Raw genomic sequence first — 27,853 nt, 5'->3', positions numbered from 1 at the left:
ACTTCCTAAAGATGATCTCCTTATTTCAGAATCTTCAACACTGAAGATGAGATCATATCCTTGATCACACATTTGGATGACACTTAGAATATTGTGCTTAAGGCATTCAACATATAACACATTGTGTGATTTTCCCCTGTCATTGTTGACTTACGGTACCTATTTCAACAATTCTAACTGACCCATTATCTCCAAAAGTTACACTTCCTTCCTTCTCTTTAATTAAAGAGATGAATTTATTTTGGTCTCCTGTCATGTGCTTAGAGCATCCATTGTAAACGAACAACTTGATCTGCTTGTTCTGAGCATACGTAACTGACCCACATTCCTCAGGTGTAGATTGTTTGGTCTTCCTTTTCAAGACTCCTTCTCTTACCTTTAATGAGCAATTTTGTGCTTCATGACCTATATTATTACATTTCCAATATTCTATAATATACATGGAAAGAAGAGAAAAATAATTATGAGTTCTGATTTGGTCTAAACTTTTAATTTAAAAACCTTAGTTTTTGGAGGTTGGTGATTAGTCCTATAAGGTTTGCAATATTTTACTTAATGACCAAAGTTTTTACATAAGAAAAAATGACCAAGGAATATAGTTTGATACCTTCTAGTATAATATTTCCTTGGTGAGTCATTTCTTCAAGGGAGGGTTGTATCTCATTTCTTGGATGATCTATATTTTTTGCCTAATTGTTGTGAGGATTGTGAGGAGACCCTTTGAGGATATCGATAAAACTTCTCGATTTTTCGACATTGCTTTTGATGAAGCTTCTAGACTTTCCTTAACGATGAGTACTACTGGCTATCTTTTATGACCTAGAGGATTCACCTATATAATTGAGCCTGGGCTTGTCATATGGTGAATTTTGACAATTGAGAATGGCATCCAGAATTTTAGATCTCTTCAAATCTTTGTTAAGCTTGTCCAAGTCCTTTTTTAGAGATACTACTTCAGCTTCCAACATTTCACATCTCTTCCTTTTCCTTTAATTTGTTTCTCAAGACTTCTTCTACTTGCTTAACTTCCTCTTTCGCAGTTTTGGGAGAGATGATCTCTCTGGTTAACTTCTCATTCTTCCTTCTAAGGCGTTGATAGATTATGCTTCCAAATCACCCATGTCTTTTGTCCTTTATTCTTATTTTGAATCTTTGTGTTTTTGTTTATCTCGCCATCCACCAGTTTCAATCAGAAACAAATTCTACAACATATTTGATTTTAAATCAACGATATCTCCCTCATCCAGACTCCGATTCGGCCGATTGTTTTTTTGAATTTTGGTATTTTTTGCAAGGAATCCAGATCTGTTATTTTTTTTTTTTTTTGTAAATATTGCACCAAATGTTTCAGATCTGATCTGCAAACTCTTCGCCCAAAAAACAATTCTTGCAAAAAAATGAAAAAAGAAAAATTCTTCCTGCTTGGCCCAAGAAAGTGCTCTATGGAGGTTGCAGCGCGTGCCTGAAGTTTGTTGAATATTGCTGCAAAAATTTGAAACTGAAATATGCATGAAACCCTCATTCCCATGGAATCGTAACCTGCTCTGATACCACTGATCCGAATCTTGGGGGAAGACCCCCAAGCTCTGAAAAATTGAAATGCTAGAAGAAAAAGAGGAGAACACCCAATAAACAAAACCACAAAGATATTTTTTATTAAAAACGAAGAATAACTGTAAAAGCTACATTGTGGTGGACAAACTGTCCTTTTACAAAATGTGACTTGTTACTTATATTATTTTTTAGTTACAATACCACGAATCAATTCCATGGGTGAGTGAATACCATGGGTGGATGTCACATTACCATGGGTCAATTCCATGGGTGAATGAATACCATGGGTGGATGTCATCATACCACGGGTCAATGCCATGGGTGAATGAATACCATGGGTGGATGTCACAATACCATGGGCAAATACCATGGGTGAGTGAATACCATGGGTTGATGTCACTTACAATACCATGGGTGGATGCCACTTACAATACCATGGGTGGATGAATACCATGGGTTGATGCCATTTTCCATTCGGATCATGGGGTGAATAAGTGTTTCACCCAATCATTAATTTTTCTAATTTAAAACCTATTAAAATTACGAAACAAAAACCATGCCATGACACAAGAATTCAAAAATGAAAAATCACTTGTATATTTTTAGCTCAAATTACAATGATGAGGACACCAATCCTCCTTTACAAATTCAAGCTCCAACCTGTCAAATAAGGACACCAATCCTTTTGTACAAGCCTAGGCACCAACCTGGCAATAGAATGAGGATACCAATCCACTTGAACAAGCCTAGAAACCAATCTGGAAAAAGAATTATGACACCGATCCTTTTCAGGCATCAACTTGTTCAAACTTCTCCAAAGCAGGTTCCAAAATAGTCTTCAAAACTACTAACAAATTTGTTCCAGATAAGCTCCAAAAATTAATCCAAAAATTTCTCCAAAATTGCTTCAAAATAGGCTCCAAAAAAGTTTCTAAAAGTGTCTAAATAGGGCTACTAAGGCCAAAAACTGAGGCAACTTACTGGGCTGAATAAGGTTTGAATCTGTGGCTAGTTATAGGGTTGAACCTAAGGTTTGTTACAGTGCCAAAAATAGGGTTTTCACAGGGCTGGATATAAGGTAGGTTACAGGGCCCAAATAGGGTTGTTACAGGGTTGGAACATGGTTATTATAGGGATGAACCTGAGGCAGGTAATAAGGTCAAACAATAGGGCTGCAATAGGGATGAAATAAGTCTTAGATCAGGGCTGAAAGTTTTCCCTCATCTAATCCATAATGATGTTAAAAAACTAGTCAAAAATAGCCTCTATAATTCCCTAACCAAAATAGAAAAGCCTTTAAAAGCTATCTCTTCAACCTCGCTTCACACTCCTTGGTCCATTAGTTATGAACCTCTCTAAACTACTCCTCAACATGTCCAAGTTCTTATTCCTTCCTCCACTAATTTTCTTGCCAAATTGAGTGTGGAGAAAACCTATTTATAGGCCTCTTTGACCCCCAAACAAGGCCAACTTCACATCTAGAAGGGCAAATTTGTTCCTTAGGAGGGTCGTCTTCACTAGGGCCCAAATTCCAAAATTTGACTTCAAAAAGTCATATCTACTCAACCAAGAGGAGTTAGGGGGTGTGACACCTACCGTTGAAAAGGTCTTGGTGAGAATTGCGAGATGGTGTAATCCATTCTTGTGTTTTCCTTAATTTTGTCCACCAAAATTTTGATTTACTTCAGGTGATGCTTTTGAGGCCATACTTAACCATTGCTTTGACATCAATGATAATTCCTGAACAGAGGATTTGTGGAGTATTAATGCCAACCAATGCCTGGCATGATATTGTTCGAATAGTCTCTTGTAGCTCTAGATCTTGTGACTTTTCCAATACTTAATCTTCTTCTTCTTTAGAGTAAATGTAGAATAATTTCTTCTCATTGCATTTATGCCCCTTAATATACTTGCTGCCACAATTAAAACATAGCCCCTTTGCTCTTCTTTCATACATTTGCTAAGGAGTCAACCTTGCTAGTTTATGAGAGGGAGTGAGATCTTCTTATAGTTATTAGTGATCGATTTTCTAGTGGCCATATTTTTACTTTCAACTTTCCTTTCTAGATTGAAAGCATGCTCTAGAGGTTTAGATTCAAAGAGATGCACCTCATGCTAGATGTTTTCCTTTAAAGTTTCCATACATAGGTATAATAAATTATCCTCTGAAATGTTATTTACTTTGAGAATCAACTTTTGGAATTGTTGAATGTACTTTGTAATTGACATTTTTGTAAAATATTTACCAATTGACTAAAGAATGTATTGTTCTTAATATCCCTATAATGTGTTATCAATTCGTTTATAAAAATGGGCCAAGATATAACAAAATCCTTTTTCCTTTCACAAATCCATTGATACCATACATGTTGCTTTTGTTCTAAAAAGAAAGATGCAATATTTACCTTTGTAAGGATGCCAGTTGGTGTAGATCAAAATATTGCTCCATTTTAAATATCCATGTTACAAGATCATTGCTATCAAACTTCCTCATATCGAATTTTGAAATTAATAGTTCCTTGGTCCCAACTTAAAGCCCTAATGCTGTGGATCTTGGATTAAAAAGATATGATTATAGTTATTCAATTCAATGTCCGTTCTCTCCAATTGTGATAGCATACTCCACATATGAGACTGATTCCCAACACTGCGCTTCTCCCTATAATCATGCTTTCCTTGTATCTCCACATCAGTTTTAGGACGCCTCTCCAAGAAAACATTTTCCATGGCAATCATGGGATTTATATTTCTTCCATATTTTCAATCATATTCTTTTTAATTCCTTCCTTATTTTCATTTATCTTATTTTCTATTCCTTCCTTATTTTCATTCATCTTGTTTTCTATTCCTTCCTTATTTTCATTCATCTTCTTTTCCACTTCTCTTTTAAGTTTGTTTTGATAATCTAATAAATCCACCTTTTTGAACATATTGTTGTTCATTTCATTAATTTTATTCTCTAATTGAGATACCATAAATTCTAAGTCTTCACATTCTTCAAGAGTCAAGGATGAACCTTGAGTAGATGGTGTAGTAGCTTTCTTTGAAAGAATGTTGGAAAATAATAATAGTAACACTTCTCTTTCTCACAAATTTCAGTCACAAAAGAAGGGATCTTCTAACCAACAATTAGGTCACTGATAAGTTACATATCTTAATTTCATGAATATAGTAATGGCCAAAGATTTATTGATATATCTCTAAGATTTGAGGCCTTCTAGATATAAAAAATTGTTCTATAATACTATGATTCTATAATTCCTCTTTGACCTCTTCCCATGAGCAAACTTGTATAGCATGCCACATGTCCAATTTTTCAAATATAATTCTAGAATTTGTATCTGAGGTACTTTTATGTCTCCCAAAATCCCTTAAGATTTCACAATTTGAAAAGTACTAGATAGGAGCGTATAACAAAAACAACAAGATTACCTATTCAAAATAATTTTGTGATTGTTCATGAACCCTAACTTCCATAGGGTATAACTATGAAAGTATAGTGAACTAAATTTTGAAAATTGAATCAGTCATTCCTCAATATTTCTCCTTAATATGGTTCAAGTTTCACTATATGAAACATAAAATAAATAATAAATAAATAAATTATTTCGAAATGCCAAACTGACTTGTTGGAAACTGATTCCAGGAGCATTCAGGAACTTGGACTTCCTTAGTGCATATACCTAAAACTATAGTGAACCAAGATATGAAATTTAAACTAGATATTCACCACTATTTTGCCTCAACGTGGTCCAAGTTTGAGACAAATTTTAGGAGAATTTAAAAACCCTACCTTCCTTGGAACATATCTCCGAAAATATAGCGAACCAAGATTTGAAATTTGAACTAAGAGTTTCACCTTCTAAAACCTCCCAACAAAAAAAAAGCGAAAATGTCACGATGACATGTTTGAAGCAACAAAACCCTACGATCATGAGCTCTGATACCAAATGTTATTTTTACCACGCCTAAAAAATGATAAGAAATCAATAATTATAGTTATCTTCGAGGAGGAGACCTCCTTTTACAATGAATGCAATGTACATGACAATATTTGATGATCCTAAGACTAGGTCTCCTTAGTAAATATATAGGAGACAAGGGGTACAATTATAATAAAATGAGACCATGAGGGGCTCTAGCCTACATAACAATTTATTAATAGAAATGTAATCACTCAATATCTAGGGCTTACTGAGGGTTTTGGGGTTAAAATGAGGCTTGTATAAAGCTTAACATATAAGGAATGCAAATCAATTATTATGAACATGTTCACACAATTAAGAATCTATTCATTATAGTTTTGGTCATTTAAGATGGTTGGAATGTAGAATCATCAAATTGGTTAAAAAGTTACAAGATCTAAACAACATCATTGTATAGTAAGATGAGTTCAATTCCATTCCAATGAAAGTACATCCTCTCCATTCACGTGACATAGATAAACTTAACTCATGCTCATAACGTAACTCAATTGAACTTATTATAAACCTTCAGCATAGATAAACTTAACTCATTCTCATAACATAACTCAACTTAACTTATTATGAACATTCAACATGTCTGAGATTGCGTTAAGGAAGCCCATAAAGACACCAAAAACGTGTTACAAGATTGAGATTGCATGAAGGAAGCCCATGAAGACACCAAAAAATTGTTACAAGTTGATAAAGAACTCATAATTAACACCCAAGAGGTTGCCAACCAATATGGCTTTCCACCATTTTAAAAAAGGATGAGTTCATTAAACTAAGTGGACTTGTCAACCAGCAAAAGAAGTTCCTAGAACAACATGAACCTAAGTTGTTAGAATAGGTTGATATCACAAAAAGTTCAATGAAGAAACACATCTAAGACCCAATCATGAGGATGTATTTTTCGATGGATTACCCTTCCAGAATAGGTCATGCTCATAACAAATTTTAACATGAATTAAATGGAATAAGGTTAATTCATGATAACCAATTATTTTACTTAAGAGTCTTTTGAATTACAATTTGCATATCTAAGCGTAAAGAGTGAGTGAACAACCATAAGAGGCGTTGAAAAATATATTATTATATTTTTCACTTTTAAATCATATAAATATATGTAATAGAGTCATAAGAAGGACCTTTGGGAGAAGGGGTGGTTGAGGGGAAGATTGAAAAGTAAAAGTTTGCATAAATTGCATGGTAATCCTTGTTTTGCATTTTTTTTAATGTTAATATATTATTTTATGAATAATTTTATTATAATGTGTTTACATGTATTTTTCAAATTTAATATTATTTATGAAATTTGAGTTTTGTTTTTTAATAATTTTATTCGAGTATATTTATTTGAAATTAGAGTTTTGTTGTGAAATATTTTTTTCAAATTTTTATAATAAATTTATTGGTTCAAATTTATTTAAAATTAAAATTTTGTTATAAAATATTTATTTTCTAATTTTCTACAATATCATCTGTATTTCATTAAACATATTTTAATTTCATTTATTTATTTTTATTTTTTCATAATTCCAATAAATATATTTTAAAAAAATCAAATAAATTCCTAAAACATATTATCTCGCAATTATTACTATAAATTGGGAGATAACTTGTAAAATCCCAAGTTCATAACTTGGTAAATCCCTTGAATGTTGACTTAGGACATAATCACATATCGATAGATTTGCATGAGAAAAATTGAAAAATAAATCCTAGTTGAGTCTAGGAGATATACTAGTGCATTCATTGAATGAACTAGCATAATATTTGTTCCATTAAAATTTCACCGATAAAGAGGAGTGCATTCATTGAATGAACTAGCGTAATATTTGTTCCATTAAAATTCCACCAATAAATTTGTTCCATTAAAATTTCACCAGAAAGAGGACCTTGATGAGTATAAATCATTCGACCTACACCAAAAACTCAGTTACAAATCCTTTTAGACATCATTTATTATAACCCTCTCCAAAGTATGGTAAGTAAATATGCTCTTATTTGGTTGGTAGGTAGATTGTAACTAAGCCCACCTTTACACGGTCTCTCTAAAATTTTTGAAAGGTTATTTTTGAAATATAATGTAATTTTAATCAAAGAACGGTTAGAATTAATTTTTTCTATATTTATTTCTCAATTTTTTCTATGCTTTATTTCTCTGTAACTTAAGTAAGGTGATTTGTAAGTTTATAAAGGAATTTGTATTTATTTAGTGATTATAATGTGAGTAATAGAATATTCTTGCATAATGTTAAAGTGGGCGATTCCTAATCTGAGTTGTCTTTAGTGAGATTTTTTGGAAGCTTTTTCGGTCTAATTTCAATAAAATCCGGTAAAATTTTATTGAAATCACAAGTTTGATGGATAATCCCTGCACAATTGAAGTGCCCTAGGGGTTTTTGAAGGTGCTGATTCCATAAATACAGTGAAAAAACCAGTTTAAATAACACAAATCAAGATTTCACATCAATTTTTTCTGCCAGATTCTGCAGGAGAAAATCCAAAAAACTCACTAAAAACAACTCCTTCCTAATCTCTGTAATTTTATTTTATTATTTGAATGGACTTTATGGAGTTTTTGTTTTTAGTGAGATGTCTCAATATTTTCTAGATCTACAAATCTGATTGAGTGACACGATATGGATCTATTTTTTTTGCCGTAGTCTAATCAGATTGTTTTTTTGCCCAGAAAATTATGGAAATTCTGGCCATATTTTGAAAAAATCCAGCACTAATTTTTGTAAATCCAAATTAAAACTATCAAACTTCAAAATTTTAAGTGCTCCAAAAGTTATTGATGGTGTTAAATCTATTTCCACCATCAAAAACATGATTTAAACACTGCTTCTACATGATTTATTGAATTTTTTTACCCACATTCCAACTGCTTTTACCCGAAGGGACAATTCCTCCCTAACCTCCTATTTTTTTTAATTGTAGCTTATCAATAACTGCAATTTTTTGTCACAGTTCTATGACTGCACTTTTTGGTCACAGTTATTTTTATTTTTATTGTAGCTTATCAATGACTGCACTTTTTGGTCACAGTTTAGATCTGGCCGGATGAAGTTTTTTTGTGGGATCTACTGCAGATCTGAAGCAGCCGAAGCACTGAGGTTGTGGGTTCAACACTTCGTTCAACCGTCTGCCGGTTCTGCCCTTCTAATTTGACAATTATTTTAATTTTCTGCAACTTTTTTTTTGAGGAGGAAGATGGATCATTTCACGTTGGGCAGCGTATCTTTTATTCAGGTTTGGATTTAGGAGAAGGAGAAGGTGATGAACTACCCAGATTTTCATTGCGTTTGAGCTCAAATGATTTCTTCTCCGAACCATTACGTTCTTCTTGGGAAAGCTTCGATTCATTTTCTGACTCTGGCTCGGAGGCATCCTCAGAAAACTTGGGTTCTTTGTTTGATTATTAGAATCCACATTCGATAGCAGATGGAGCAAACCCAAATAAGGATAAGAATGGCCCACCTGTAGATTTCCATTTCCATGGTAGGGATGAGAGTCGACTTGAGATGTTCCATGGGAACTCTTCAAATTCAACCTCCGAAGATGCGAATTGAATAGAAATTGCCATTGCAAAGCAGCGAGTTCCAAACATATGTAGCTGAGGGGATGCGTGGACTGTACCCAGATGTCACAGAGGAACCCAATCTCATTGATCTGGATTTATTTCGAGGGATTCCCTGAACAGGGCTCTGTTCGTGAACAAAATCTCCTAGAAAATGAGAGAGCTTCATTTCCAGAGGAGGAAAATCTGATTGAAATTGATCTCTCGGCTGAGCATTTCACAAATTTTGCAAATTTGCCGATCGCCCCAGCTGACATCAAATCTTAATCAGAAGAGGCCAGTCCAATTCAATACTCTTACATGGTCTCTGCTGCAACTTATACGTGGCGAGTCTAGACCTGTGATTAAGTCAGCTCTCTTCAGAAGACTGTTTGAATTTGGCAGATTAGGCAATGGTGGAAGAAGGTTGGTTGGTTCAGAGCTGGTAGATGAAATTTCTAAGATCCCAACAGAGCTGTTACAATATCCTCTTAATAAAGACTGATCGACCACCCTCAAAGCTCGCTGTTGGTGTAGAAAACCACCAGTGTTCATGGCCATCACAAATTTCTTTTAAGTTTTTTTCGGAAAGCCCCTTGCTATGTGAGCTTTGTATTATCAAGATGGTAAAGGGTCGCTGGAGCTTTGTAAGTAGAAGGCAGCAGATGAACTTCGTAAAGTGGTTCTCTAATTACAGTCATTGGTAGCCCTTTTGCAAGCAAAGAATGCAGCCTTTTTGCAAGCAAAGAATGCAAATCTTAAGAATAGGTTGCAAACTTCCATAATTGAGAAAATTCAAAAGGTTGACCATATAGAATCAACAATGGAAAAATATTTCCAGATGCTTGCAAATGAATTTCAAGAGAAGATTGATCTCTTTGATGACTTGCAAGAGGAAGTTGAGTATTTTTTTGACTCAAATTTGAAGAAGCAATTAGAAGAGCAAAATAATCAACACATTATAGAAATTGATTGTTTAAAAGAAACAATGATGGAGCAATATCATTTTTTAAAGCAAGATTATGATGCCTTGTCTCAACAACTAATTGAGAAGGATGAGGTCATTTAAAAGCTGCAAGAAGCTGAGCAAGAACTTGAATTAGAGGTTAGTCGTCTTCAGAAATTGAAGATAGAGACAATTGATGTTGAGCTTCCAAGTTCACCTTCTTCCACACTTGATGGTGTTGAATACTAGAAGCCTGATGTTGACACATCACATGCCTTTGTCACACCCAGTTTTGGAAAACATACCACTGGTATTGGATGCCGACTGCTGAGTAAAATGGGATACACTGTAGGAGGACTTGGCAAGGATGGACATGGAATTGTTGCTCCTATTAAACCTGTAGTGCAGACATCAAGAGAAGGTCTTGGATATGATCCTGATGCTGCCTCATCACCTACATCCAAATGTGAGGTGCTTGAAAAAAATGCTCATGTTGATTGTGGTAAACATCTTGATGACATGGCTGCTAATGTCATTCTAGATGAAAATGTTGTGGCACCCAACTTTGACTCTTAAAAAAAAAATGAATTATTTGCACATCCTCATCAGAAGAAATTACCAAGCATCACCATTCTTGGTCAATTACTAGTCCTGCATTCAGATCGTTACAAAAGAGATGGGAAAGAATGCATCGTGGACCAGTTCCAACCATTAGGATCGACTGTGGATGGGTCGATAGATGGTCATGGCATCAATTGAACCAATTCTTGCAGAATTCATATCATCATGTTGCATTAGTTGTTCATTGTTGATTCTCATTGTTCCCTCAGTTGTGTTTCAGAAAGGAAATTTGTTGACAACAAAGATTTTAGATTCTTGCTTCTTCTGTAGTTTTGTTTTGAGGAGGAGGGGGGCGGGGGGTGCAGTTAGATTGTGGCAGATATTGTTGTCATTGCCTTGTTTGATAAATGTGATGGTGAGAGTGTTCATAGAACTTCAAGAGTGTTGTTGTATGCCATTTTAGCCGAGTTATCATATTTACATGCCTCATTGTTTGTTTGTTGGTTGATGGTGTTGCTTATGTTTGAAGTCTTGTCTTGATTCTTTACTATTAATTTTAGGTATGTTCTATGTTGATAGCAAATTTACTTCAATTTTCCATATTAGCTCAATATCAATTTCAGATTAGCAATCACATTTAGCATGATAGTAAAATGCAGATAGAACATAAACATAAATCACAAAAGACAAGCCAAGACAAGAGGACACAAGATGTGGCGCTGGCCAAGGACAAAACCCAAAGTGGGGAAAACCTTGATCAATTCTTCTGATATGTTCTTCGATAGTTCAATAGAGAGAGAGATAGCACATATACATCAGAAGTCAACCTTTTGACTTATCTAAATAAGAGCAAATATCTTCTCTAAGAATATGGCATATGAGGTAGCTGATCTAAGCTTAGGTGAAGGAATACTGCTGATCCTCCAAGGTGACTCCATCACCATGCTGCACCCATCACTGTGCTTCACCTCATCGTCATGCTGCACTCGTCATTGTGCTGCACCCAATCACTGAGCTGCACCCAATCACTGAGCTGCTCTCATCACTATGCTGCTCCCATCATTGAGCTGCACCCAATGCTGCACCCATCATGCTGCATCCATCATTGCATCCAATATGCTGCAACCATCTACACTCACCAGTCTTAGCTTCTTTTTATGGCTTATAACCTAGCATAGTAGCTGGACTCCTTTAACAGGTCCAAGGTGTAGTCTCCTAACAATCCTCAAAATCTACCCAGATTTGACTGCAATTGATCTCCAAGGAAAGGCTGTTGCCTTTACTATTCAGAGTAGCCTTCAAGCCCTTAACAATGGCTGAACTATGTCTATGCTCTCTTCTTATTACAATGGCATCCAAGTGGCATACAATAGTCCTTAGAACATGATTATGACAACCTATAGAGTGATTGATATCCCTCCAGCAAGAGCTCACTCAAGCCTCCTACCAACAAGCAGTTCAACCCTTTAATTTGACCCTTGAAACAACCCTTAAATGGACACGCTTATCTGTCTCCTTCTTGCTGCGGTTTAGGTTCCTTCGTCTGCTAAAATATGCCTCCTTTGACTGCGGTCATACCTTCCTTTCACAGCAACTATATCTCTCCCTTAACAGTGGTTAGGACTTTCCTCCTACTGCGGCTAGGACATCTTTTATAGACTGGGTTTAGGGCTTCTTTATGACTACCTTGATTTAGATTACATCAACAATGAAGGGATCTCCCTTTAGGTCAACATTTAGGCAATAGGGCTTCCTTATGACAGTGAAGACTTTTACAAGTTAAGACCTCCTTTGAGTACGTCCTTGACTCTTTCAGAATAGCGGATGAGGGCATGGCATATCCACCTTAACAATGTCCAGATGTTCCTCCATTGATTGCATTTATAGGGCTGCAAACGTCCTCCTATTTTCTACGGCTAGGGCTCCCTTTAGGGCTCCTTAGATAGCGTTGAAGCTCCCTTAGACTGGAGACCCTTTTCTTGGCTGTGACGAGGGCTTACACTTCACTTCCCTTCTTGATTATGGCTAGGGCATGTCCAAGACTCTTCCTTGTCATGGCAACATTCAGATCTAGGGCATCTCTTCATTAGGGTAGCGTTGTCTCGTAGGATCTCTCCTCCCACCAAAACCCAAAGACAAGTGGAGAGTAAGAGATCACAAGAAGAGTGTGTGCAAATGACTAGCAAGCCACCTATTTTTACACTAAAACGTTGAGCACAAGTGGGGGCAATTTGGTTGTTGGTTGACCTTGACGAATTGTCCCATAACACAAACAAATTCATATCTCCATGAATACTTATCATAATCGGATGATCTTTCGATCAATCCTACACCTCTCGATGAGAGAAATCCAAGAAAAATACCAACTTCCATAAATAAGATGACCCACATGGAGTTTGACCCTAATTTCCAATTTTGTTATGAAACCAGCTCAAGAAAAGATAGAAAAGATAGATCAACGCCTTAGAATTCAGCCTCTTCGAGGGGGCAACCTCTTTTACATTACATAAATGAACAATTCTTGGATGATACAAATGACAAAACCTCATTTCTATATATAGGAGTCTAAGGAGTCACAATATAATCCAGCCGACCTAACAATAATAATATAAAGCCACAAAAATAACAATAGAGGGATTCTATGGAGCACAGAAATAACAATATGGGGGTAATAGGGGCACAACAATATAAATAAGGGGTATAACTACAATAGTAAGGTAATCACTAGTATTATAGGGACCCAACATGCCCCTCTCCTTCAAAAAAGTGTTGTCCTCAACGCTTGAGTAGTTCTGGATACTTTTGCATAAAATTCTTATCCTCCCATGTGGAATCTTCAGCGGATAAGTTCTTCCACTTGATAAGATACTCTGAAATTGATCGATTTCGTAGCTGTCGAGTTCTTGTTTCTGTGACTGCTTCTGGTTCCAATATAATTTTTCCTTCCTCATCAAGTTCTGGCAATATTGTTTGAATTGGGAGCTTGTCACCTATAACCTTCTTTAAACATGAAACATGGAAGACTGGGTGCAATCGAGAAGCTGCAGGAAGCTCCAATTTGTATGCCATAGTACCAATCTTTTGCAACACCTTGTACGGACCATAATACTTTGGTGATAATTTATTATCCTTCTTAGCTTGCTTTAGGGACATTTGCTTATATGGTTGTAGCCGTAGGAATACCCAATCACCTACATCAAAACTTCTTTCACTGCGATGTTGATCTGCCTGTTGTTTCATTCTATTTTGTGCCAACACGAGGTTATCCTTTAAGAGTTGGAGGACTTGTTGTTGATGTTCGATGTGATGTTCCACTGCCTGAACCTTAGAATTTTCTCTTAAATATGATGTGATGGATGGTGGTTGATACCCATAAAGTGCCATAAATGGGGTCATTTTTGTTGTTGTATGGAAGGAAGTTTTATACCACCATTCAGCCAGAGGCAACCATTTGACCCATTGTGTCTGTTTATCAGATACAAAGCAACGAAGATATCCTTCCAAACATTTGTTTACTATCTCAGTTTGCCCATCAGATTGAGGATGATAAGATGAGCTATGAGCTAACTGAGTACCAAGACAAGAAAATAATTCTGTCCAAAAATTTCCAGTGAAAATGGGATCTCTGTCACTTACAATAATCTTTGGGTTTCCATGTAGCTTTTGAACTGTTTCCATAAATGCAGTAGAAACTGTACTGGCTTTAAATGGATGTGATAATGCACAAAAGTGTGCATACTTGGTAAGTCTGTCAACTACCACCATGATGACACTCTTTCCCTCAGACTTGGGTAAACCTGTGATAAAATCCATTGAAACCTCCTCCCAACGTTGGCTTGGAATGGATAAAGGTTGTAATAGACCTGGTGTCTTAATTGTTTCAACTTTATTTTGCTGGCAAACCAAACATTCCGCCACAAACTTTTGAATATCTGATTTAAGGCCATCCCAAAAAAATTCCTTCTTAACCCTGTGGTAAGTTTTTAAAAATCCTGAGTGCCCTCCTAAGGGAGAAGTGTGCAATTCCATAAGAATCTTTTGTTTTAGCTGGGAATTCTTACAGAGGTATAAGCGATCTTTGTACCATAACGAATCATTTTGCCAGCTAAATGTATCAGAAGTACTGGAATCTTGTTGTAGCTTTCGAATAAGTGCCCACACTTCTTCGTCATTCTTCCATTCCTCCCTTGCTTCGTTTATCCAATCTGGTTGGATAATAGAAATGGCACACAACAATGCTTCCACATCCTCATCCTTTCTTGAGAGTGCATCTGCCACCACATTTTGCTTCCCTTTTTTGTAGATGATTTCAAAGTCATAACCCAACATCTTTGTGACCCACTTTTGTTGCTCTTCAGAGGATAATCTTTGTTCTAAAAAGTATTTAAGGCTATCATGATCCGTTTTTACCTTGAAGTGTCTTCCCATTAGGTAGGGTCGCCATTTCTTAAGTGCATGGAGTATTGCCAACATTTCCTTCTCATAAATAGCTTTGCTTAAAAACTTTCCCTTGATTGGACGACTTTCAAAAGCAATGGGTCTTTCATCTTGCATTAGAACAACACCAATTCCATTTCCTGAAGCATCACATTCCACAATAAAGGTTTTTGTGAAGTCCGGTGTAGCTAAGACCGGTGCTTGGCACATTGCCTCTTTAAGATGTTCAAAGGCCTTTGTTGCTTCCGGAGTCCATGAAAATGAATCTTTCTTCAATAATGTTGTTAGAGGTGCTGCTATTCTCCCATAATTCTTAACAAACTTGCGATAATACCCTGTCAACCCAAGAAATCCTCGCAGATGCTTTATGGATGTGGGGATTTTCCATTCCTTAATGGCTTTAATTTTGCTAGGGTCTACCTTAACTCCTTCATGAGATACAATATGACCCAAATATTCCACCTCCTGGACTCCAAAGAAACATTTGGATCTTTTTGCATATAATTGTTTCTCCTCCAATAGTTGTAGCACCCTGTCAACATGTTCAACATGATCCTTCCAAGACTTGCTGTAGATTAGTATATCATCAAAAAATACTAACACAAATTTTCTAAGGAATGGTTTGAAAATTGAATTCATCAAACCTTGAAATGTTGAAGGTGCATTGGTAAGGCCAAAAGGCATGACCAAAAATTCATAATGACCCTCATGAGTTCTAAATGCCGTTTTTGGAATGTCTTCAATCTTCATTCTGATTTGATGATATCCCGAACGAAGATCCAACTTGGTGAAGTAAATTGATCCATGCAATTCATCCAGTAATTCATCAATAACAGGAATGGGGAACTTATCTTTAATAGTGAGCTTGTTGAGCTCCCTATAATATGGACACATGCGCCATGATCCATCCTTCTTGTGCACCAATACTACTGGAGCTGAGAAAGAACTTTGACTCGGTTGAATTATACCAGCCTCTAGCATTTCTGCAACCATACGTTCAATTTCACTTTTTTGGACATAGGGATATCTGTATGGCCTGATGTTTGGAGGAACACTTCCTGGAATCAGATGAATAGCATGATCATGATCACGCATAGGTGGGAGACCTTGGGAGTCTCAAATACCTTGGAATGATTGTCCAAGACTTTTTGGAGATCTGGAGAAATAGATGATTCCAATGTGGAAACATCTAGCGAACATAATTGTGCAATTACACCTCTTTGCTCCTTTTTTAGAAGCTTTGTCATACCATGAGAGCTGATTATCTTTCCTGGTTTCCCTATAATACCCCTTAATTCAACTTCCTTTCCTTCCGTAGAAAATTTGATGAAAAGTTCTTGAAAATTAAAAGCTATTGTACCCAAGGATTGTAGCCATTGGACTCCTAGTACAACATCCGCACCTCCCATTGGAATGGAAAGCATTGGGCTAGTCAATACATATTCTCCCATGGATAGCTTGATATTATGGCACTTTCCAGAGCAATTTATTGTTCCTCCATTTGCAATCATCACTTGACACTCTGGTGCTGGATATAGGAAGCAATTCAATTCTTTTGCTACCCTACAATGAATAAAATTGTGGGTGCTTCCTGAATCAATCAACACTATTACCTTTTTCTTCTTGATTTGTCCTTCTATCTTGATGGTTTGAGGAGTGGTAATTCCCGCCAATGCATTACAAGATATGGTCGGATTTATTTGTTCTTCATCTAGGCTTTGTTCCTGGAGTATATCTTCTTCTTTTGACCTTTCTTGCTCCTTTTCTTCTTCCTCTTCACAATCTATGTAGAATAATTTCTTCTCAGCACACTTATGACCTTTAGTGTATTTGCTATCACAACTGTAACAAAGCCCTTTTGCTCTTTTTTCTTCCAATTGTTGTGGTGTCAACCTTATAGGTTGTGGAAGACTAGGGGCAACAACACTTCCGTCTTTATAGTTGTGAGTGGTATGCTTCCTGGTTGCCATAATTTTGCTTTCCATTTTTCTTGCTAACCTGAATGCCTTCTCTAATGAATCAGGTTCCCAAAGGCGAACATCATGTTGGATATTATCCTTTAAAGACCCTATGAACACATCAATCCTATGCTCCTCTGGAATATCTTTTACCCTTATGTTCAATTTTTGGAACTCCTCAATGTGCTCCATTACTGAACCCTTTTGTTTGAGACTTATCAATTGGCTAAAAAAAGTGTTGCTTTTTGTATCTTCATAATGTGCTATCAATTCTTCCGTAAAAATTGCCCAAGTGATAAATTGTTTATGAGAGCAAAGCCATTGATACCATACAAACTGATTTGGTTCCAAATATACAGTTGCCATACGTACCTTTTGTGTGTTTTGCACATTATTGAGATCGAAGAATTGCTCCATCTGTAATATCCATGTAGCGGGATCCTTGCCATCAAACTTCCTCATATCGATTTTTGGAATATGGTGATTCTTCAATCCAACATTAGCGTCTATGGTATCATGATTAACATTTCTTTTGTTCTCATCATGAGTTTCCTTTACTACCTTTTCACCATTAGTGACCCTTTCTTGTAGCAACTTCTTCAATTCTTCCATATCTGTCTTCAAATCTATCTTCAAATCTGCCATGTCTCTCTTCAAATCTGTCTTCGAATCATCCATCTTAGCTTCCATGCCCTTTATCTTAGATTCCACGCCACTTATCTTAGCTTCTGTTAGCTTTTGTGAGCGTGACATTTGTTGCACTTGTTCTTGTAATTTTGATATATCATGTAGCATTTCTTCTTCTTCTTCATGTGTCATGCTAGAGCTTTCAGGTTCCTTACTAGGTGTTTGCATTTTCTTTCCTCGGGGCATCAGTTACCGATAATAATGCTTTACTATGCCCTTTGAATTCCGTTAAACCAAGCTTACACAAAAATTTAAAAAAAAACTACACACCTTTTTTCACTTTATAGAAGCCTGATATTGAATCTGATATATCTATGTAATTTCAGATCATCCAGTTCTGAAATTGCTACCTGTAGTAGCCTTTTGCGTCCTCTTTCCAATTCCACAAGTCTGAGCCAAATTGAATTCTCCAAGGAAGAGTTATGTAAAATCTCCCACAGTGACTTGTTTTAGACTAGTTCAGTAGAGCGAACTTGTACGACGTGCCACGAGTCACTGTTTCAACCTTTGAATTTGAAACACACACACAAGAAACTATAGTCCGTCCTCTTTCTGTACCTTTTTACGAAATTTCAATCCGATCCTCAGAGAGAGAGTTATGATGATTTTCCCCAGGTCACCTGTTTTGAATGTAATTCAGGAGTCTGCAAAAAGGCCAACTTCCTCAGATCATATCTCCGAAAATATCACGCGAAAAATTCTGAAATTCGGACCCAAGGTTCAGCGCCAATTCCTCTCAAATGGGTTTTTCTTACGACTTCTGAAACGTTACAGAAAAAAAGTTATAGCGAAAATGCCACGATGACCTGTTTGGAACAGCGAAACCCTAGAATCCAAAGCTCCGATACCAAATGTTATGAAATCAGCTCAAGAAAAGATAGAAAAGATAGATCAACGCCTTAGAATTCAGCCTCTTCGAGGGGGAAACCTCCTTTACATTACATAAATGAACAATTCTTGGATGATACAAATGACAAAACCTCCTTTCTATATATAGGAGTCTAAGGAGTTACAATATAATCCAGCCGACCTAACAATAATAATATAAAGCCACAAAAATAACAATAGAGGGATTCTATGGAGCACAGAAATAACAATATGGGGGTAATAGGGGCACAACAATATAAATAAGGGGTATAACTACAATAGTAATGGGGTAATCACTAGTATTATAGGGACCCAACAAATTTTAACACTCCCTCTCAACTAGGGAGAACTCCATCCGCTGATCCATCTGCCAGACTGTGATATCTCTGCCATTAGTGCCCTGCACTGCTCTTCTCTGCTGAACCATGAAGAAGAAGAATTGATCAAGAATGTCTCATACCATTCTCTACTGACCTAAAGTCAGTCCCATATGAAGAGAGTGTCTCATACTACTCTACCTAATCCGAAATCAATTTCAAATAAAGAGAGTGTATCATACCACTCTTATTGATCTGAAATCAGTTCCAAAAGAGAGTGAGTTATATCACTCTTACTGACTAGAAGTCAGTTCCAAAAGAGAGTGTCTCAAACCACTCAAATTGAATCAAAGTTAGTTTCATTGATCCTAGATCAATATCATCCTAGCATAGGGAGTACGGTAGTAACATGATGCGTCCATCGATACTACTATGGTCCCCTATCCTCATTTCCCTACTCATTGGCCAGATGAGAGGTACTTCCCATGAGTCCCAGACTACATGGGTAGGATGTCTCAGAAGGAGAAGGATGAACCACTCATCCTGCCTACATGTCACCAGGGGTATCCCAAGGGAAGGCTGAACCACTCACCCTGTACACAACAAATCACTAGGGGAAGGCTCAACCACTCACCCTGTGACTGTGTCTCAGCAGGAGAAGGATGAACCACTCATCCCGCCTACAAAGCAAACCACTAGGGGAAGGCTGAACAACTCACCCAATGGTTTCTCATCAGTCCATGATGTACCCCGAAGCCCCTCGGAGCTCCCAGAGCTCAATGTCCATATCATACAAGACCCTTAGGAGAGAGTCTCTCCACGACTCCTAGTCGTTCTTGGAAAGTCACAAATTTGACCTTTCCCAGGGGCTTTGATAGAATGTCGGTGACTTGCACATCAGTCCCAATGCGATGGAGCCTTCTTTCTCATCGATGTACCATATCCCAGATAAAGTCGTACCTGATGTATATATGCTTGGAGCGATCATAAAATACGGGATCCCTCAACAACGAATTCCCCTCTGGTTGTCACAGAAGATCACATGGTATCTATCATGTGTCCAAACAACTCACTAAATAGCTTCCTCAATTAGGGAGCTTCACACGAGTTCATAGTCGTAGCTATGTATTCGGCCTCAGTGGTACTCAAAGAAATCGACTTCTTCTTCCTGCTCATCTAGGATATCAAAGAGGAATCTAAAGAGAACCAACACCCAGAAGTGCTCTTGCAATCCTCCACACTACCTGCCTTTCCGACAGTGTATCTCAATCCATGAGAGATTGTGCCCTGAACATATCTCAAATGATTCTTGGCACCAATCCAGTGAGGCTCAACCATATATGAGCTCAACATGCTAACTACAAAACATATATCCATACAGGAGTTCACCAAGAACATCAATGCTAGTATGAGTTTATGAAACTCAAAGGCATTTCCCAAATCAGGTCCGACGTCACTATCACATAAATTCTGAAAGTTAAGCTCCATCGAGGTAGTCACGGGCTTGCAGTTTACCATTCCAAATCCAGAATCCAACTCCCTCTTACTTTTGCAAATGAGAGGGTCTTCACTTGTTAGGAAGAGGTCATCCTCATAAGGTGCCAGTATGAGAGGTTTATCATCCACAACCTTCAAGTAAAGGTTTGGATCGGCTTCACTCCTAATGAATCTCAACTTCATCAGACAACTATCAATCCTCTCATATCAAGCACGTGGTGTTAGCTCTAAATCATAGAGAGATTTCTTCAACCTGTATACATGGGAATCCTGATCATGAATCTCAAACCCCTTGGGTTGTTCCAAACCTGTGGACTTGCTACATGAGGGGAATGGTTCCCTTGTAAAATTTGCCTTCGGTACATATCGGACACGTATCTTCATGCTCTTCTTGAATTCAGGTATCCCTGTCACCATCTGACTCACATCGGGTAGGGCCCCATAATAAGCAAACCTTTGGTGCTATAGAAGGGATGTGTCAACTGACATGGTCCCCAAAGGTCTTCCCGCAACTTGATACAAATTGCCAACCCTGAACCCATGAGTAAAAACATCTTTGAAAATTCCATTTTCAAACACGTACATTTCCATCAATGAATGCCACCCTGAAACCTTTGTTTTCCATTGCCGAAATGGACACCAGGTTCCTCTTGAGATCAGGTATATAAATAACTTCTTGTTAATGAATCGTTCTACCCCTTATTCAATTGAAGGGTAACATGCCCTACACCCTTTCCGGTATAGGTGGCATTGACTCCAAGTATAATATCCAAGATTGTTTCCATCTCTAACAAATTAGATAGAGCTTCTTTCTATTCGATGAAGTGCCTTGAAGCACTACAATCAATAAGCCATATTCCCAAAGAGTCTGTAGGAGAAGTAGTGGAGAGGGCCAATATAAGATGATACTTCTTAAGCTTATCAAAAACAATGTTTGATTCTTCATACCTCGAGTTCCTTGCTCTCTTTGAAGAGACAACGATTTCCTTGATGACTTGCATTACATGTCATTCCTCTGATCATTGAAGATGTCCTTGGAATGATTGTTATCCTCATCAAGTGATGTGTCCCTACCATTCAAACACTCCTTCGCATAATGGCCGAACTTATTGCAAGCAAGGAATCTACCTTTCCTTCCACCCTTAGGTCCAAACTTCCCATTGAAGTGATCTTAAGGTAGGCCATCAGAAGCTTCCGCTGCGCCACTTGGATAATATTCTCTGCTTTGACTTCACCCTTGGTGAATTTGAAGAGGGATGAGGAATCCATTGAGCCTTTTGTCCTTTCCCAACTGTCTTTGGTTATTGCTCTTTCACTCTTGCTTGGGATTTGTCTTCACCTCAACTCTGATACCATGTTAATTTTAGGTATGTTCTATGCTGATAGCAAATTTACTTCAATTTTCCATATTAGCTCAATATCAATTCTAGATTAGCAATCACATTTAGCATGATAGTAAAATGTAGATAGAACATAAACATAAATCGCAAAAGGCAAGCCAAGACAAGAGGACACAAGATCTGGTGCCAGCCAGGGACAAACCCCAATGTGGGGAACCCTTGATCAATTCTTCTTATATGTTCTTCAATAGTTCAACGGAGAGAGAGATAGTACATATATATTAGAAGTCAACCTTTTGACTTATCTAAATAAGAGCAAAGATCTTATCTAAGAAGATGGCATATGAGGTAGTTGATCTGAGCTTAGGTGAAGGCATACTGATGATCCTCCAAGGTGACTCCATCACCATGCTACACCCATCACTGTGTTGTACCTCATTATCATGCTGCACCCGTCACTGTGCTGCACCTAATCACTAAGTTGCTCTCATCATTGAGCTGCTCTCATCACTGTGTTGCTCCCATCACTGAGCTGCACCCAATGTTCCACCCATCATGCTGCATCCATCACTGCATCCAATATGCTGCAACCATTTACAATCATCATTATTCCCTGCTTGTTATGGTTTATAGCCTAGCAGAGCAACTAGACTCCTTTAATAGGTCCAAGGTGTAGTCTCCTAACAATCCTCAAAGTCTGCCGATATTTGACTGCAATTGATCTCCAAGGAAAGGTCATTGCCTTTACTATTCAGAGTAGCCTTCAAGCCCTTAAGAATGACTGAAATATGTCTATGCTCTCTTCTTATTACAATGGAATCCAAGTGGCATACAACAATCCCTAGAACATGATTATGACAACCTATAGAGTGACTGATATCCCTCCAGCAAGAGCTCACTCAAGCCTCCTACCAACAAGCAATTCAACCCTTTACTTTGACTCCTGAAACAACCCTTAAATGGACACGTTGATCAATCTCCTTCTTGTTGTGGTTTAGGTTCTTTTGTCTGCTGAAATAGGCCTCCTTTGACTGTGGTCAGACCTTCCTTTCACAACAGCTATATCTCTCCCTTAACGACTACTAGGACTCTCTTCCTACTGCGGCTAGGACATCGTTTATAGACAATGTTTAGGGCTTCTTTATGACTACCTTGATTTAGATTAGATCAGCAGTTAAGGTATCTCCCTTTAGATCTGCGTTTAGGTAGTAGGGCTTCCTTATGACAACGAAGGATTTTACAAGTTAAGACCTCCTTTGACTACTTCCTTGACTCTTTCAGAATAGCGGATGAGGGCATGGCATATCCCCCTTAATAGCGTCTAGATGTTCCTCCATTGACAGCGTTTATAGGGCTGCAAATGTCCTCCTATTTTCTGCGGCTAGGGCTTCCTTTAGGGCTCCTTAGATAGCATTGAAGATCCCTTAGATTGGAGATCCTTTTCTTGGCTGCGATGAGGGCTTACACTTCACTTCCCTTCTTGACTGCGGCTAGGGCATGCCCAAGACTCTTCCTTCTCATGACAACATTTAGATCTAGGGCATCTCTTCATTAGGGCAGAGTTGTCTCTTAGGATCTCTCCTCCCATGAAAACCCAAAGACAAGTGGAGAGGAAGAGATCACAAGAAGAGTGTGTGTAAATGACTAGCAAACCACCTCTTTTTATACTAAAACGTTGAGCACAAGTGGGGACAATTTGATTGCTGGCCAACTTTGACGAATTGTCCCATAACACAAATAAATTCATATCTCCATGAATACTTATCGAAATTGGATGATCTTTAGATCAATCCTACACCTATCGATGAGAGGAATCCAAGAAAAATATCAATTGGCATAAATAAGATGACTCACATGGAGTTTGTCCCTAGTTTCCAATTTTAACATTTACCGATGCCTATTTTTTTGGAAGCATTTTTTGGATAAGTTGACAGTGTTTTCCACCCTTGTGCCTCTACAACATTCCTACTTCAGAGATCGACCAACCTCATTGAGGTGTCACAACTCTCATCTTGAGAGTTTTGGTACTTCAACATTTCGTACTTCTTGATTTGAGCAGGACTATGTTCTTGCCATTCAGTGGATCATTATCAGATCTACAATTTCTGCTCCATGATAATTTCAGCATTGGAATCTTTCTCTCTTTTGGGGGGGGGATTTTTTTTCCTATGGTTTTCTTTCTCTTTCTACACTTATGAGAATTTGTACACGGGTACCTAATCAGGCCTTATTGTCGGGACTCATTCTTTGTTTTTTTTTCCTCTAGTTACTTCCTATGTTTCGCTTAAGGGGGGGTGTTAGAGTTGGTTTTTCCAATGCCTCATTTCCCTATGAGCTAAATATGGTGAGTTGTAAGCTCATATAAGGACTTGTATTTACCTAGTTGTCATAGTTATCCTTATCTGACATTAACACAACAATACGAGTAATAGAATACTCTTGCAAAAACAAACACAATCTTCCATATTATAATCCATTCTATTGTTAAATGTAAAACATAAAGATGTTTTATGTAGACTTGTTCCATTCATTTTTCAAAGTAGAGGCTTCTCATGTTTTGTAGCCTACTATTTAATATAATTCATGATTGATAAAAATGCGAAAAAATATTCCTTAAAAAGTTAGGAAGGCTTACAACTAATTAACATGATTCCACAACCCAACAAAAAGGTTTGTGGTTTTAATACTAAATTATATATCATATATTTCGAATTCCAAAAATCAATATACCCTTAGAAGAGCTCACATTGGAGTTTTTCCTGAACACTTTATAGGCCATTATGGCTCTTCTTAATAAAGGATTCAAAATTGAAAGTCAATATTGGAAAGGGATTTCTTGGAAGAGATTAATATTTAGAAGGATATGTCTTCCTTACAAGAAACCATGGTTGTCAATGTCATGCCCTTAAATACCATTTCCCTAATAGTCCAAGAAAAGGCTTGTCTTGTAACATCCCCTATCATTATATGAGCATTTCGTGCAAGTGAATGGAAAGTACTTGGTATGTTTACCACTCGGTTATTATCAAAATTAACATTTAATATGATAAAGTTATTGAAAGGTGCACTTGGGGTTATATCTTCTTAGGAGAACCATCGGAAATGAAGCACCAAGAGGGAAAATATGGGTGGCCGAATAAATATTATTGTATTCCAACCAAGTGCGATCACCATAAGACTTTATGTCCTTGTATTATGTGCCTTAAGTATTAGTTTCCCAAGCTCGAAGGAAGGGTGCATGGTCTCCTCCCAAATCTTATGTTCATGCATGCCTTGGGAAGGGATTTGTTCCACCTTCATAAAAATCAATCATTTTCTTATGAAAAAAGGATGTTAGAATGTTGATGTTGTAGTATGCTTGTTATTAGAAGAAATATGTTGTTTTTGTAGTTTTGTTATCATGAATGTATGCTGAAGTCATGACTATGTTCATGGTAACTGTTGAGATTAAGAACAACTAATTTGAAATTGAATTTTCCTTGTTTTGAATAGTAGATATTTTCTAGTTATCTTGTGCAATGCACTAAAAGGAAGTGGGATAACATAAGGATTATTTAACAGAGAAGCAAACTCCATTCTTTTTACTATGTGGGGTTGAGAGGGAAAGGGAAGCTAGTGAGCGGGAATGTGCGAATGTTAATATTATGGCTGTAATAATTACAAATTGGGATGAGTGCAACAAACCAAAGCCACAATCTGTAAATTAGCTCTTGTTTTTCATTGCCTATCATGAGGTTGGCACCTACATGAGTTGGTGCCAATGGATAGAAGGAAAATTCTCTCGTCAAGCTATTTCCCCAAGTTCAATCATATAACATACAAATAATTTGGTCTGTTATTGTTATTTTTTGACGACTAATGCTTGGGGTGATATTGCAAATGATAATTATGTGTTTTATTGGGGAAAACACATATTTCAATAAAGATTGAAAAATTCTATTACGATTTCTGATTACAAATACATTTCATTAAATTTGGAATTATGAAATGGATGTAGAATTTAGAACTTGAACTAGAATAAGTTTAAAAGTTAGTTAGTTTGGAAAAATTCTATTACAAGGACCTATTACAAACACATTTCATTAAATTTGGAATTATGCAATGCATCTAGAATTTAGAACTTTAACTAGATTAAGTTTGAAAATCAGTTAGTCGACTACTTTGAATGTATGTTTTCACCATGTTTGGCGATAAAATTATCACGAGTTCTTGATTTAATAATACATAGAAGTTATGGATTAAAAATCAAAGTAGACCATTTAGAATGCATTATCAATTAATTCTAAATTATTTGTTTTGTAAAATTTGTATCTTTATTGCCCCGGATCAGGGTGGTAATCAAGACGACGCTGATGTTTGGAACTGGAATTGTGCCTCGAGAAGGGAGATATAGGGTGGTGTCTACCATCAAGTCCACCTCCCTCAAGCATTTAAAGTGCATTAAGTACTGACATTCTCCACTTTCCACCTGCGACTACCATTGACCATTAAAATGATGACTACTCTCACATTGCAATCACAATTTTTTAATTTAATAATACATAGAATAAGTAATGGATTAAAAATCAAAGTAGACCATTTAGAATACATTATCAATTAATTCTTTATTTTGTAAAATTTGTATCCTTACTCCCCCAGATATGGGTTGCAATCAAGAACCTCGAGATGGAATTTGTTAGAGCATGCATTGAGTCATTCATTTTGCCTCGATAAGGAGATATGGGTTGGTGTCTATTATGAAGTCCATCCCCTTCAAGTATTTAAAGTGTATTAAGCATTGAACTTCTCCACTTTCCCTCCGTGGCTATCGTCTACCATTAAAACAATGGATTCTCGCACCTTGCAATTCAATTCTAGCTTTCGAGAGAGGGTGGTTTGTCAACTGTCTCAGACCTCTTCCTTTAGAGAGAGGGTGGCCTTATGTCCATGGTTCTAGAGAAAGGAAGACTGAGAAAATGAGGGCATGGGAAAGGCCAACCTCCTAACTCTTCTTCACATGGGCATGGAGATGAGCACTTTCATAATGGAATTCCACACCACTTTCGAGGCATGGTGGCTTATGAAAAATCCCACGAGTTTCTAACCTCAGGAGACCACCTTTGAGCGTTGTGTAATGTGATGGGCCATCGTTAAAGAGATCAACATGACATTAAGGTGTAGCTCAAGGGTCATGTGTTGGACTTGGAATATCACCTCCATCATGGTAAGTCGACATACAATCAAATTTCCCATCTGCTAGGCATGGAACTTCAGGGGTTTGATTCCCCATCGAGGGATATGGTTAGCAATTTCTCTTACTCCATAGAACTCGCAGGTGCTCTTTATGTGAGGTCGCACAGTCCCTCTCCTAGTCGTCACTTGCCTCGCCGCAACTCGATGTCAAACCTAGCGGGAGTGGGTCATTCCCATGACTCAGGGAGAGGCCCTATTTTCTAGACCATTGGATCTCACACCCACGTTAGTGACTCTAAGCAATGACTGGATGAATTCCATGCTTCTGGTAGTGTCCAATATCTTCCGAGATTCCTGTGCCCGATGACGCGAACTTCTACAAACCATACCCAGTGGTTGAGGAGAATCCACTAGATGGAACATCATGTGGGATAACTTCACCTCTCAAGGTACTGTGTGTATTCATTGCTCGTTGCTTTTCACTTGTCCTTGTTGCCAATTTCTCTCTGTGGCGGGGCCACCTTTCCTCTACTCACAATTTCTCTGTTTAGTAGCTAGCCTCTCATGATGGCATTATCAATCTATCATGTTTTGGTGCATTTTGGAGAACTGTAAAGGTTCAAAGGTTTTATGGTTTATCCATTGAGGTCTCCTACGACAAAATGGATTAATATACCTTGATGAATGGATAAGAGGAGAATGCCTCTTATGTGGTCTTTATAAGCTATTATGAATCTTTGGTCATTTATGTTAAGTATATTTTTGTCTCTTTCATATCTTTAACTAGTTACAATTATTTTTTAGCAAACCATCAATTGCTTTTATGGTTCGAAGTAGTAAAATCGTGTTTCTATCCTTATTTTTTCAACTACGAAAATCTCAAATTAAGTTGGAAACATCTATGGCATATATGTACGAATGATCATTTACTCATTTTTGAGAGTTTTCTTAGTGGCTCTCATTTCAATTTTGAGTCATGAAACTTTG

At 37.2% G+C, this 27,853-nt stretch overlaps 1 pseudogene; it reads left to right on the top strand.

Moving 5' to 3' along the window:
* The window catches only part of LOC149254281 (uncharacterized), a 70,822-nt pseudogene extending 61,381 nt beyond the window's left edge, over nt 1-9,441 (top strand).
* Nucleotides 9,442-27,853: the final 18,412 nt, after the last annotated feature.

This window comes from Pinus tabuliformis, chromosome 7 (genome assembly GCF_031772625.1).
Source record: "Pinus tabuliformis cultivar Carrire ecotype Pingquan chromosome 7, CPIR1, whole genome shotgun sequence".
NCBI lineage: Eukaryota > Viridiplantae > Streptophyta > Pinopsida > Pinales > Pinaceae > Pinus > Pinus tabuliformis.
Note: the sequence above shows the minus strand (reverse complement) of the source record. Positions and strands in the feature narration are given on the sequence as shown.